Source organism: Cimex lectularius, unplaced genomic scaffold, assembly GCF_000648675.2.
Source record: "Cimex lectularius strain Harlan isolate CLEC.00 unplaced genomic scaffold, Clec_2.1 scaffold19, whole genome shotgun sequence".
Classification (NCBI taxonomy): Eukaryota; Metazoa; Arthropoda; class Insecta; order Hemiptera; family Cimicidae; genus Cimex; species Cimex lectularius.
In genome coordinates this window covers 1,357,080-1,372,613 of record NW_019392664.1, presented here as the reverse complement: position 1 = coordinate 1,372,613, position 15,534 = coordinate 1,357,080, and the positions used below count along the sequence as shown (strand labels likewise).

General features: G+C 34.5%; 1 protein-coding gene across 2 annotated transcripts in view; it reads left to right on the top strand.

Annotated features, from left to right (window-relative positions):
* LOC106662186 (tachykinin-like peptides receptor 86C) overlaps positions 1 to 15,534 on the top strand; it is a 166,573-nt gene that overhangs the window by 139,335 nt on the left and 11,704 nt on the right. The window lies entirely within an intron of this gene.

Sequence of the window (15,534 nt, the reverse complement as noted above, 5' to 3'; positions counted from 1 at the left end):
GCTAAAATACTTACAGCAGCTAATAAACACAGACTTTTTTTTATGGATAGTATTAAAAAAAACATTAGATTTATAAAGAATAGAATAGAAAAATCAAGGGGGCGTCGGTGGCCGCAGCGGTTTAGGCGTTGATACGGCGCTCATCACTGTAAGGTAAAGGTCCCGGGTTCGAATCCAGCGGCCCTGCATACTTACAAATATGCTTTTTTTCAAAAACACCGGCACTCTGAGGGGACCGCGGTAGCCGGTGGTTAGCGTGAGAGACTCTCGGCTCATAGACGCCGCGGTTGTGGGTTCGATACCCACCGTCGCCTCTGGCCCTTTTTTCATGATCCCCCCCCAAATATGAACACACATACAAGAATTCAGAATTAGAATTTATCAGATATTGTCATTAAAATGAATCAGATGAGTCTTTCTTTGCATGGGAAGTGCATCACAACTTTCGATGGTAATGACAAATTTCCCGCTTTCAAAAGAAAAAATCCAGTTTTAGGTTGAATTTGTTGAGAAGGAAGAAATGGAGTTTTTCCTATGTTAAATGATTTAATGATTTATTAAAATGTCCCGGGTTCGAATCCAGCGGACTTCCATTCCAACGCGACATACTAACAAATGGGCTTTTTTTCAAAAACACCGGCACTCTGAGGGTTGACCTTTGCTGTTGCCAACCCCCGTAAAAAATAAATAGAAAAATCAAATATTCCGTTTTTTAAGTTTAAATCTTCAAAGCAATAGATTAAACAGAAAAATGAAACGAGTTTAAGAATAATGGTAAGCAATTTTGAAGAATAATAGTCACACCTGGTGACGACTTTTTAGTATAAGAGTCAAAAAGCTGAACGAAATAAAGCAGAACCGACATAATCAGTTTGCTGACACCAGTAGACAGACTAGGCGTCGGTCAGCATAATTTTCGCATATTCCTTTTTCCATTTATAAAGGAGAGAAAATCGATAATATCAAGTCTTAATCATTTAAACTAGTTGTGCAAGCATGAGAAATAAATTTGAATTAAAATCTTCACTATTTCTAATTGGTTATAACAAATATTTTCATACACATCAACCCCAATACGTAAATCGTAACAATACGATTTCTTAACAATATTTTTTTATACTTTAAACAAGTTTAAAATCTAATTTCTTACGAAATCAAATAAAGCTGAAAACCCTTGCACTTTTACATGGAGCATTCATGGTAAGTTCGAGATTCCTCCATAAAAGTTTTTTTCCGTGTTGGCAAAGTTTTTTTTAATAATTATAATTTTAATATATTTTTCTTTATTACCTTAGGTGCAGGTTTGATTAAAAATAAGTTCATCGTTTACGTTGTTTTTAAGGGAGGCTTATAGCACATAAAATCTCGAGCTTATGAAGTTCAATGTAATTATAATATTTCCTAAGGAAACATCTATTATAAGGGTATAAAGTTCTAAGAGGCACTTTAGCTCTCTAAGACATTTTATAACATTGCATTATGAACAAAAACTTCAATTTATCACGTACAACAAAATTATGTCAATACATGTAATCCGATTGCCACGTAATTACATTTGTTTGTATTTATTGAAGACTTGGTTTTGAAACTATTAGAAAATTGTCCTGATGGGGACATCAAACTCAGAGATATTGTATCTCGTTTCCTCGAAGGTTACATGACAGACTCGGGTCCGTCGGGTCCGTGATCTCCGAATGCTTTCTTTAATGTGGTCCCCCAGGGGTCAGTGATGACTGATTAGCGTTACACTTTTCTCGATTGCAGTGAACGGTATCGCTGTCGGTGTCTCCCGAGTCCCGACCAATGAGACGATTACTACATGTCAATGACCTTAGTTTCTACCTTTCGGAGCAGGACTTAGCTGAAGTCGGTGATGATGGTGCAGTAGCGATAAATTTTTTAGTTGAAAAATCCTGGGAAATTGTGTCTTCCGTGATCATTCTTCTCGTTGTAAATTGTGAAATGCGGATTCTAGATTCTAGATTTATATAGTTTTGTCTATTAATATTTGTGAGACTGCCTAGTTATGTTTTTAATTATAATTGTTAGAACATTCTTGCTGATATCAATAAAAATTAACAAGATTCTTTCATTTGACTTCTGATCATGATACTAGGAAGTGGGGTTTGGTATTTCCAAGCACTTCACCCTTTTGGCGTATTCTAAGTTACTTAGTTCTTTAGTTCAGTTCAATTGTCTTTATCCTTTTTTTAAGAAATCGAAGGTCAGTGACTGTTTTTGCTGCAATTCTTTTTCCCGGATCTATGATTTCATAGGTTGTCTCCATCGAGAGGTTGCTTCGCATTAGAAGGTAATATAGATGACAGATTCTTTCTCTTCATAGTATCAACTACAATTGGGGGTTATTATTGAATATACCCATGCTGTGTAAATGTTTCCTCGGATGCCAGTGACCCGTATATACATATAAATCTTACACTCCCGTACATTTTCCCTTGTCCATTCTGCCCACCCAACTCGGCCTCCGGGTGTCGTCAACTAGGACACATCACTCCCAACGTGGTGGAAATACATCCACAAACTTCAATAGGTCTCCATGCTACAATTGGCCGTTTCACACTACTCTCTGATACCGCTAATAACCACAAGAAGGGGTCTAGGGGATTAAAACCGAAAATGGCCTATTGGCTATGCAGGGCAATAATAAGACCCAGAATCACTTATGTATCACTAATCTGGTGGAACCAAGCTCAACAAAAAGTAGCTACCCAAACATTAGGCAGCATACAAAGATTAGCAAACCTATGGGGCAATGAGAACAACCCCTACAAATGCATTAGAAACTTTGCTAAACCTACCTCCATTGGAAATATTCATACAATGAGAGGCTAGGAAAAGCTCACTTAGGTTCCAGAAACAATTAAATTGGAAAGGAACAACAATTCGGGCATACAACCATAATCATCAAAATCAGACACCAATTATTAGAAACGGGGACTGATTATATGATCCTGGAAACCATCTTCACAACTTCCTACAAAGACTCAACTGACTATATAGGAGAGCATCAGATACAATGATATGGGACACAGATAGCTTCAAAACAAACGAAGCTCCAAAACTGTGACCTTCGAAAACGGTGAGAGTTATACCATAAGGTACGTAGACGTATCACTAAGAATAGGCAATGTGCACACGGACAACTTACTTTTGGGCGAAAGACCGGGTATGTGTCCGGAATGTAGAGAAAGGTTGCTGGATGACACTCAATTAGACCCATTTAAAGAGTGAATAAGAGTGCCACTTTTTATGAGATTTGGGCTTGAGCATAGCAGCGAGTCTTTTAGAACTCTGTTCCGATTTTCGGAGGAAAACAGGCAGTTTTATTGCTCATATTGGTAGAATCTAGTTTTCTGTTTCCTTTAGTCTATATTAAGAGTGAATGCATTTTTCAGAATGAATGTGTAGAGTGAGAGGACCAGTTGTAAAATATCTAGTACTCCATCACCCTACTAGAGTGAATGGTATGCGAATCGGGGGTTGAAATGACCTACCTGTTGGCAGCACTTCAAGCATCTAACTCTGCAGGCGGGACGGATAAGACCTACGTTTGATCCGGGACCACAGATCCACTTCGAAGTGGGCGAAGTATCGTAGTGTACATGTATACTGTAGAGAGTTGATCTTATATACAGGGTGTGAATCGGGTGGTTCTACAGCCCACTTCTATACAAACTCAATGGCTTCTCTTATTGTATTTTTTTTTCATTTTCTTGAAGTTAATCCGAAGTTGATTAAAAATAACAAAGTTAGTGTTATTTCTCAGCTTGATGAGAAAGTTATGTTAAATCTGCTACCACGCGATTTCTACCTAAAATTAACTTGGGGTTTGTATAAGATCATTTTTTCCTAAAGTTAATCGTTTCAGAATTAAACGGGTTTATACAGGTTAAAAGTGTTTTGTGTAATTTTGATGCACGGACATATTTTTCTTCAATTTTACCTACCTGGCTTTGTTCAGAATCAGTCGTATTAAATTTAGGGCAAAAGTTGGCTCCTAAATTAGTGTTATTTCCAGTTAGGGCCATTGCATAACTTTTTCTGGGTGTTGAAATTGGTACTTTTTTGACGAACTTTTCCGATTTAACCGATAATTGGTCCTCTTTTTCATTTTCGATTTTGGGTTCATTTTCGCGTATTATCGGGTCGTTCACGCATTCTTCAGACTTTTGATATTTTTGGTGGTCAATTAATGCTAAACGTTTCTTTTTTGCCAGTCGAGGTATATCCGGGGAATTCAAAATAATTTCATTCAGGGTCTTAGATATTTTGTTCCTGCGACTGGAAAGAATTCAATTTTGTACGATCGGATAGCTCGATAGTTTGACAGGCCTGAGACTCGCAGGACAATCTCGCGTGAGATGATTAAGGGGTTCTCTGACTATCTAGCAAATTTGACAAATTAAAATTTTATTTAAGAAAGAATTTAAGACAAATTTGTAACAACGGAAGAAAATACAATCACGGGAAAAAAAGTCTAACCACGGAAGAAAGTACAATTACGAAAAAAAAGAACAACCACGAGTAGACAGTCAACTTTGGAAAATAATTATAGAAGAAATTAAGCTTTACAAAATCAAATAAATAGAAATTACAATCCACCAAATAGACAATCATATTGACCATTTAATAATAATTATTGGAGAAATAATAATATGAACGCGTATCAGAATTATCCTAATAAAAGACGGCCTTTCGTAGAAAATTTAAATAGAACAGAAAATTTTAATAGTATTTGGAATCAAAGACATCATACTGAACACCACGGCAGGATTTTTCTGAAATCTTATAATACAAAGTATTGTTGCTCTTGCAAAAAACGAAGCGTTTGTGATATGGATTATCTTCCAGACTGTACCGATAGCGACTACTCGGTGAGGTTTAGGCCTAGAAATTCCCAAAGAGAGGTTAACCACAAAAACAAATTCTACCCGAACCGATCCGAGCATTATTTTAACAAAATTAAACTTAAACCGTTGAAATTCGAAGATCACTATAAAAATCAAAAAAACTCAAATTTTATAAGATCGAACAAAAAGGGATAATTGAGAAATTGGGTAAGTCACAACGGAAGAGGGCCGTGGAATCCCAACATGGACTCTCGGGAACCCTAGGACAAGTCCACAGCGAACATCCTCCAAATTCCTGTCAAAACTTTACACTACGACAAGAATAAAAAAAATCAAATTAATAATTTAAAATCTCAAAATTTAAATTCTAACAGGGAAATGTTTAAGAAATTCATACAAAAATTAGATTTATTAGAATCAAAGTATTTACAGAAAGAGGTACTACAATGCTCAGACATTGCGTTGTCAACAAATTTTGAAAATCCTAATGTATCAGTGGGAATCATAATAGTTACTTTACAAAAGGTACTATCCGCCAAAACACATCGATTCGGGAGCTTCTCGATCTTCAATTTCAGAACATTTATTTTTAAATTTACTTAAATTGGGACTTATCAATCCAAAAAAGCTAGAAGAAACTAATCTTAAGTTAGTTTCTGTAAACGGGTCCATGGTAGAACCATCTAAAAAAATTCAATTAAAAATAACTATTGGGATCTACAGTTGGAATTTTGACTTCCTAGTTATAAAAAATTTGCCTATCTCAGTAATACTTGGTTACGACTTTCAAAAATACACGCTGTATAACCTCAGATGGTTTTAAATCATGAGGAACGTCTAACTTTTTTTAGTAAAGATTAGTATTAGTGATCTTATTTATGCTGGTTGTCAGGATACTGGCGTCACAAACTTTGCCAGTGAACTTCACACCTACAGAGTGAAAAAGTTCCCCAGTACAATGGTCCGATCGTAATAGTAAGGGAGAAATTTCACTTTTTCTTTTTTCCTGGATTTCACGACTTTAGTTCACAGATAAGTTTTATAATCAACAAACTCTGAAAGTACAATTGCAACAGAAAATCCGAGGAGACAGTTGAAATCTACGTTAAATTTCTTACATGTTACAACCTTTGTCAGACCCATGAAAGTCATTTATATATAATGATAAAAATTTTCATACTAAAGTTTTAATGATTTGAATATAAAAAATATAATTTTCTGAATTTAGAAGAAATTCAAGGTTTTATTTCTAGAACTCCATTCGTGAACCAAGGAAGCAGGAAATTTTACAAAAAGTTCTCCAATTAATAACCTCTTCAACGGGGTAATTATTTTTTTTAATCCTTTTTTTTTTCAAAACGCAGATTTTCCTTTAACAACAGCAAAAATGTGGGGAATGGAAAAAGGAGATGATCAATTTCAAGAAAACAAACCAAAGACTTCTTTAAAGTCAATATTTTTTTAACAAACTGTGATGAGTCTGTGCACTTTCTCTCCAGACAAACGTCAGGTTATGTCTCGGACTCGGAGCGGTTCTAGCCACTATATCGGTCTTCGGGTAATAAAATTAATTAAAGACAATAAACTGAATCACCTACTTTCAAGCGAGCACCTCTTTTAGTTCTACTATATTTGTCTACAAAGCCATACTCAAACTTTATGAACTCAAAGTATTAATTAATTAACATTTTTATGTAAGATTTTGGTTGAAATGAAAAAGTTAGTGTCACGAGTGGGATTCGAACCCACGACCTTCGGCCCCAATACGACGCTGCTCTAACCACTTGAGCTATCGTGACTTCGATCCATTGGGACACCAACTCCCCATCTCAACCTACCTTTCGAATTTTCCTTCCTTTTGACATTTTTCAATGGGTTCGAATCCTGCTCGTGACACTAACTTATTAATTTCAACTAAATCCATCCATATGTAATAACATTTTTATATGTGGTTGCATTCTCTTGCAAATCGATATTGGAATGTTGTTGAGATGGCTAATTTGTTGTTAAAAAAAGAAAGGATCGACAAAATAACGCACAGAAAAACCATTGAAGGTGGCCTCAGACAAATCAATAGAATGATAGGACTTTAAGGTTTCCTGTTTTATTATTAGCTGTTTTAGACTTCGGTCTGTCAGACTAGTTAGCTGTTGTGCTAGTTATGGATTTAGAATAGTTGGAAAACGTAGACAAACCATTGCTTTTATACCCGTGATTTGAACCTTGACCGCTTAACGTCTGCGGGATGATCAATCTGTACTTTCCAGTCATTTTGGTCATTTTTGCTTTTTTGACCTTTCAAGTTTAGCCATTGTCAATGGTAGCTTTGGAATAAATTGTTAATAATTGGCGACTGCTGTTCTATCCCTGACCAATCACTGAATATAGGGAAAGGCAGGCTTAGGAGAGCAAAAAACTTGGGTAGGCATACCAAAAATGATCGGAACTACATCAAAGTTTCTTTGATCCTTACAGATCAAGTCATCTTGCTCGCCTAATCTCGCTGGGTTGGTCTAATTTGAATGGTCGATTTGTTGATTAAAAAGAGGTTTGATATAATAACACATTCAAACCATTGAAGGTGGCGTTTGGCGGTCCAAAAAGAGCATAGATCGGAAGATCAAAATACCATTACCACTGCCTTTGATATAAACCTTGTCCTATTAGGTTTGGGGCGAAATTAACCTATAGTGTAACTTTCAATTAATTAATATTTATGTAAGGTATTGGTTGAAATAAAAAAGTCAGTGTCAAGAGCGGGATTCGAACCCACGATCTTCGGCTGAATACGCCGTTACTCTCGCACTTGAGCTATCATGGCTTCGATCCATTCGGACACCCAATCCTCATGACACTAGCTTTTTCATCCCAACCAAAACCTTACATAAAAAATAATTAAATGAAAGAAGTAATTTGGTCAATCAGACCACAAAATATAATGATATCAAAGTATTAATTTGCCCGAATTTGGTCAATACTATCTTCTATAAATGTTAAAAGACGATTTCACAAAATTTTAGTTTTCTTCTCCTTCCTTGGGCGCTAAATCTCTTTTTCTCTCTCTCTCTCTCTCTCTCTCTCTCTCTCTCTCTCTCTCTCTCTCTTTCTGAAAATATTTGTGTTTTATAAAAAGCAAAATTACTTTTTCTTTGGCCGCAAAACTTAAAAGGGCTCAGGTCGTTCAGACTTAACATTGTAACATTTTCTCTCTCCTCACGCCCAAGGCCTTAGATCTTAACCCTGTTGAGCATATGTGAGATGCGTTGTAAAAAAGCATGGAAACCACAAGGGACCACTCTGCGCCACCCAGGGCCCTTTTGGTTTCGACACCGTTAATGGATTAGAGTAAAATCATTGGCTTGTGTCGTAATGCCGTATAAAGTTTCAAGTTTCAACATCTTTTGGAAAGATGTTTTATCATTTAATTTTTCTTAAGAACGCTCTATCTCGCTTCTCTGTGTATATCCCTTAATTGGGCCCGGCAATATTTCACAGTAATTAATCCAGACAAATCATGACAAAACTCAAAGATATAAATTTTGTTTTATTTCTCAAATTTTTACGTTGAAATCCTATAAGAACTTACTAATTAATTTCACCCTGAGCGGTTTAATTGCAATTTATTACAAAACTGTCTTTTGGTGAGGAAAAGAACTTTGTTTGAAATAACAACATTATCCCATTTTGTTTCGGCATGATTCCCCGGAAAGAACGTGAGGAGAGGAAATTAAATTTCAGCGCCCCATCTACTTACAAAGGTCAATAAAACGTTATCACGCAAACGACACAACATTTTAATAGTTTCTAGTTTTCTTCCATATAATTTATTCTTTGATTGTTTGGAGAAAACATTTTACCAGGATTCTTTTTTATTTTCATTTTATTATTCATTTTTAACGATGATTTTTTTCAAGCTTTATAAAATTGTATTTATCATAAAATTATTATAATTTTTTTTTATAAGCAGTTAAATCTGTTTAGAGTTGTAAACAACTAAACAAGGACAAAAGATCAGCACAGAAATGTCTCACAACCAATCACGAAATTTATGGACAATAAAATTTAAAAACCAATTGATTAAGTTTTTACAGATCACTTCATAATTAATCTTACCCACTTAGTTTCAATTTACCCTTCATGACAGGATGGAACAAAATATTCAAGTCTATTAATAAAAAGCCCACCTTTATGAATTATGTGAGGTATGTCGTTGAGATTCTATTAATGGACAAGTGTGCTAAAGAAAAGTTGATTAAAGCTTTAATCAAAAATAAATCTATATAACACTTGAGAAGTTCGTATTAGCAAGTTAGCCGATTCTAGTATTGGCACTTCGTAACGCTACATTCACGCTAATAAATACATTTACTCTCAATACTAGGGAACACAAAACATTGCATATAGCACCATACGATAAAAACAACCGTTTCCTTGAACAATCGGAACAGGGTACATAAATATTCGCTGACTTGCTCAATTTTCATATCGGGTGGCATTCCTACACGTTCTCTATACGGAGCCAAGTAATCAAATCGGACACATCTAACAATCGATCTACATGCCACATAACGTATGCGGGCTTTGGTCTAAAAGTAAGTGTCTGTGTGTCTCGCATGGCCTATTCTTATTCGACACATGGCCCTCCTACGATAGCGCTCGCTTCATAGAGAGAATTTGTACGTATATAGATAACGTATTGTATTAATTTATACAAAATATTCTTTGCACAATTAGTTTACAGTTAAATGTAAATGTACAATATTATTAAACTATTATTTACAGTAATTCAAGACGTCAAATATAAATTATACAAATAGAATACAATGAATTTATTTCCAACAGTAAAAACATTTACAATTGGCTAGCGCTCAAAAAATTAATCATCTGTGTGGACGGCTGGAATTCAGCTTGTGGACAATTCAGTTTTAATAGCATAGACTGAATAAAATGAAGTATCTAACAAAATAATTAAATAATTTAACATATATAATATTATGGTAAATACTATAAATTTAAGATGGTTTATATTGGACATATAGTATTTTTATAATTATTATTGTTTAAATTGATATTATATCTACAATAAACAAAGCAACAAAGCGGTGGATTGTATACTGAGATGACTATACTACAATAACTGTATTCATGATCCTAAAATATTCATTGTGTCCAGTATGTGCATTAATTTGATTAATATTTATAAATATATACAGGGTGGTTTGCAGAAAAAACATTATTTGAAAATGGAGTGTAATGCAGTAATAAAGGGTGTTGTAATTCACGTCGTCATGAAGATACATTTTTTTCAGCAAAAACGGATTTGTCACCACACACAAAAAATTATCTCCTATTCAACTTTCATCAAAATTGACGTCGATTTTCCAATTATCCAAAGAATGAGTCCTTTCAGTCCAACTGGGTTGAGCCTATAAAATGAAAACACACTTAATCTTCGAAGATCTTCAAAAATTCCCAACCCAGTGATAAAACTTTCTGGAGATTTCACAAAAACTGCTTTATTTAATAAGTTTTCGAATGATACGCTTGGTGGGATCGGTACTTCTTTTTTTAGAGGTTATTGATTACAGAATGCTACAGAAATAAAAATCTGAATACTATAGATTAAATCCATTACAGTTCGTGGTCCGATTGACCAATTAACATTTTTTCAATTAATTAATGTTTATGAAAGGTATTGGTTTAGATAAAAAAGTCAGCGTCACTAGTGGGATTCGAACCCACGACCTTCGGCTAAATACGCCGCTGCTATACCACTTGAGTTACCGTGACTTCGATCGACTCGGACACTAACTTCCCATTTCAACCTCACCTCTAAATATTAATTAATTGAAAAAATATTAATTGGTCAATCGGGCCACGAACTGTAATGGATTTAATAATTAAACTGAAGTATATCTTCAAGAAAGCTCTCCGTGACCATTTCATTTGTCGCCGAGAATCAAATAGATTACACGACATTTGAAAAATGGTAAAAACGAGGGAAAGTTCGAGAGGTGAGGTTGGGATGGTGAAGTTAGTGTCCGAGCGGGTCAAGTGGTAGCTGAAGTGGTAGAGTAGCGGCGTATTTAGCCGAAGGTCGTGGGTTCGAATCCCGCTCGTGACGCTGACTTTTTATCTCAACCAATAGCTTTCATAAATATTAACTATAGATTAAAATAAAAATAACCAACTTCGGGATATTTCACGTAAACTCTCCTACACATTTTGAGAGTATATTTTTCTTAAAAAAGGGTAGTTTTTATTTTATTTTTGAAAAGATTACATTCTGAATTAACAACATAGCAACTTCTTTAAAATTAACAACAAAATAGAACGGATTCGTTAAAAAAAACTGGTTTGCAATAAATTCCTATAGTAATTTAATCATTCTGTAAATGTGTGAGAGGGTTGTTAAAAATAATTAACAACTTCAGTTAACAACTGCAACTACAGTTAATGTTAAATAAAAGTTTTGAAATTTACCTGTTTACGTTACGAAACAAAAATAAACTGCTGGATGTGGATTGTGGTATGGTACTAGTGCTTTTATGTTTTAGGAAGGTCTTCATACGGTTGCCAATGTCATCGTTCTTCAAAAGATGAAAAGTTGGTTACTCTTGGTTTTTCCGGCACAGTGCTGGGACGATCAGATAAAATAAAACGAGATCTCCTAATTGTCAGTAACGCGGGATCTTCCTCAGGGCTACTTCTTGGGCCTCCTTTTTTTCTCTGACTCTACCTTCATAATTAATATCTGAAAAGTTGCTGAGATCACTACGAAATCTATCACAATCATGCATTCAGTGATGAATCAGGTACATAGAATGAATCACTGATTTAACAAAAAAGCTCTGGAAGATAAAAATATATATACAGCTTTACTCCTAGACGAAAGCACGTTGTTGACAAGGCTGGAACAAAGGTTTAGCGCATAAGCTAATAATATTTCCGTAACAATATGTTAAACTTTTGACCTCTTACCGTTTGGAAAGATACATTCCCATTAGTCACAATGACCACAAGGTAGCATTCTAGGAAACGGTACTTGCGTATACAAGTCACCTACCACATATGAAAAACATAATCATCGCAACATATCCAGATGACACAACTACCCTTTCAATGAAAATGTATCGATACATCCCAGAGCCGACTGTAAATGGCAAAAACAGTATCCATGTCCGTAGAAACATTTGGAAAATCAAAATGAACCATCACAATTCCGTACATGTTGACTTCACAAATAGCAAATTATTAAACAAACTTATCCTAACAACGGTATCAGTACCGAGCCAGAATCGAGTTAAATTTTCAGGCAAGACGCTAGATAAAAAATTAAACTGTAAAGAACCTATCAAAAAGGAGACGAAAGAAGACGTCTAGTACAACTTTATTGGTTCCTGAGAAGCAGCCAACTATTTACAAGTCAGCACATTGTAAGACGACTGAGGAGAAATGATTTCTTTAAAAGTTACAAGGATGACTCAGCTAGATAAACTTTGACACTAACGAAAGGACAGGTGTATTTATTAATATTTATTCATTATTATTAACCAGTCTAAAATTTTTATGTAGTCGCACTTGTCAACTTAAGTTTTAAATTAATAAATAAAATATATTGATAAAAGTGTATAACCTACCTCAAAAATTAAGTTCATGTAATGACCTCCATATATATATAGGGAACATTTATCAGTTCTAATAAATAGATATATACATTCAAAACTGACCTATAGGAGACCTTAGATTTAGAAATAGAAACGTATGCTAAATTACGTTCTCTCCCTTAAAAACAAAAGCATAATTTTACTTATATAACGTACATAATTAATTACATATTTACAGTGTTTTAGATAACGTTATCAAGAAAATTAGATTTAAGTACTAATAACTACAAAAAATATTTCTTATATTCTAAAAAAAAGAATTTATTTCTAATACTAATATATAAAATGAACACATAAAAGTAACTCTTATGGAATAGAAACTATAAAAAAAATTAAGTAAAACGAAAATAAAACAAATTTTAAGCTTTTTTGTATAAGTGAACAGAGTAAAAGTATAAAGAAGTGGTCTATTGACCAAATTACTTATTTCAATTAATTAATCTTTTTATGTAAGGTTTTGGTTGAAATGAAAAGGTTAGTGCCACGAGTTGAATTTGAACCCACGACCGATGATTACACGACATTTGAAAAATGGAAAAAAGGAGGGAAAATTCGAAAGGTTGTAGGGTGAGATTAGTTGGTGTGCGAGTGGATCGAAGTCAAGATAGCTCAAATGGTAGAGCAGCGGGGTATTTAGCCTAGGGTCGTGGGTTCGAATCCCGTCGGTGCACTGACGTTTTCACAACCAAATCCTTATATAAAAAAATAATTAATTTAATTTAATTTAAGTAGTAACTTTTATGGAATAGAAACTTTTAAAAAAATAAAAGAACTCAAGAAAAAGGAAAAGAAAACAAATTTTAAGAATTTTTTATAGTAGTGAACAGAGTAAAAATGTAAAGATTTTAAGGTTTAGTTTGTTACAACTACCTCGTCGAAAAATTACAATATCCTTATAATAGTCAATGTGCCTTGCGTAAAGATGCAAAGATTTCCTCTTTTTAACCACTCTTCACCGGTGCTTAGAGCGATTAGGATCAGGGGAGACGGATTGACAAGCATTTTCTATCCTTTGCCGCAGTTCTTCAACTGAGGTTGCTGGGTTATGATTGGCGTAGACATTGTTTTTTATATGGGCCACAGAAATTAGTCCAGTGGAGTTAAATCGGGTGACCGAGGAGGCCAGGAGATCCTATCCACCTATCCCGGAAGCGACGATTCAAATAACGTCTCACCTGCAAAGAATTGTGTGCCAGACATCCATCAAGCTGGAGAATCATTCTTTTCGTTATTACAGAAGAAGATCAACTAAATAATGTCAAAAAATTGACGAACTGAGAACCATTTAAATTATTTTCGTACACATAAAACCCAATTAATTTATTTCCGTGAAGTCCACACCAAACGTTGACACTGCAAACCACCTGATGATGACAAGAGTACAAAATTCTCGGATTTTCTTCCGCCCAAGTTCGATATTCCAACAGTTTAATATGCCGTTGGAGGTGAACTTAGTTCATCAATCCATAGGATGTATGAAGAACGTTTTCTTCAGCCTCTCAAATCAAAATTTATGCAAGGAAAATGTGTCTGTCATAATCAGAGTCCCAAAGTCCGTGGGCAAGATGAGAGCGATACGGCTTAAAATTATAAACCCGGAGTACGTCTCTAATTTTTTTTTAACCTAAAACCCTTCTAACATTTCGTAGAGAGGAATTCGGAACGGGAACATACAATAAATTATTCAGCTCCTCGTCGAAATTACGCTGCCGGTTTCTTGGTAATGGAACAGCATCTGATCCGTATCTCCTCATATGCGAGCAACACGAATAAACTTTTTGTGGTTTACTCTGGGGCGATCGGGAAATTTCTGGGTGCACAACTGGACTTCACGACGCTCAACATCACCACTGTGTGTATAAAGCAGTCGTACATATCAACTAGCTGTTGATCGGAAAAATGTGCTCTTCGGTTCATTTTGGATGGAAACTGAATGTAACGAAATGGTCCTATTATAAAATTTATTTACTTCCAGGATTTAAGATTTGCTCTCACAATGCGAGTTTAACAAACAATGATAGAATGTAAAGAATAAAGACAATAAATACTTTACTTTAGAGAAGAAGCGAAATTTAGGAATTAACAACCCAATGAACGAAATGCGTTTTTTTGCAGTTTTGCCATAACTTTGTCATTTTTGACCAATCTAAAATCCAATTACACCATTTTTTTCAGCGTAAAAAATCCTTTAAAATGATGTGTCAGAATGTATAGGGTCGTATTTGAAATTTTGAAGTTGAACTGGACCTGAGATATCCTATATAATTTTTCGACAAAAAAAGGTAAAAATCAGAAATCAGAGTAAAAAACGTTAAATACTAATTCAGCCGGACCATTTGAAAATCCTGTATATGCAATGCTTAAAATCTGACGTCGAAAAATTCTTTAGATTGAGTATTATAAGGATATTGAAATTTTTCAATGAGCTAGTTAACTAAACAGCTAGCACACTAGCACAGTAGCTAACAAACTAAACCTTAAAATCTCCAATCTTCTTAAATTTTTACTCTGTTCATTAATATAAAAAAATTCTTAAAATTTCTTTTTCCTTTTTCTTAAGCACGTTTTTTAGCTTCTATTCCATAAGAGTTGCTTTTATATGTTTATTTTATGTATTTTTATACATATACATTTTATAAATTGGTAGGAGAAATCATTTTTTTTGTTAGAATATAAGAAATATTTATCCTTGTTTTAAAAAGATCCTACTCACAGTAAGTTGTTTTCCAACGATCCGGATTTCGAGACCTTAGCTCATCATCAGTTAGAAGGATTTATACAACCACACTCTCGACATGAATTGCAAAAGTGAACCAACGTTCCAATGAAAAGCTGGTTTTTTAATGCCCCAACTGTGCAAAAAGCGGGGGTTTACCAACTTAATTGTAATGATTGTGATATTAAATATATAGGACAAAGCGGTAGAGAAATAAAAACAAGAGTAAAAGAACACTTGCCTAAATNACCTCGATCCACTCGGACATCAACTTCCTATC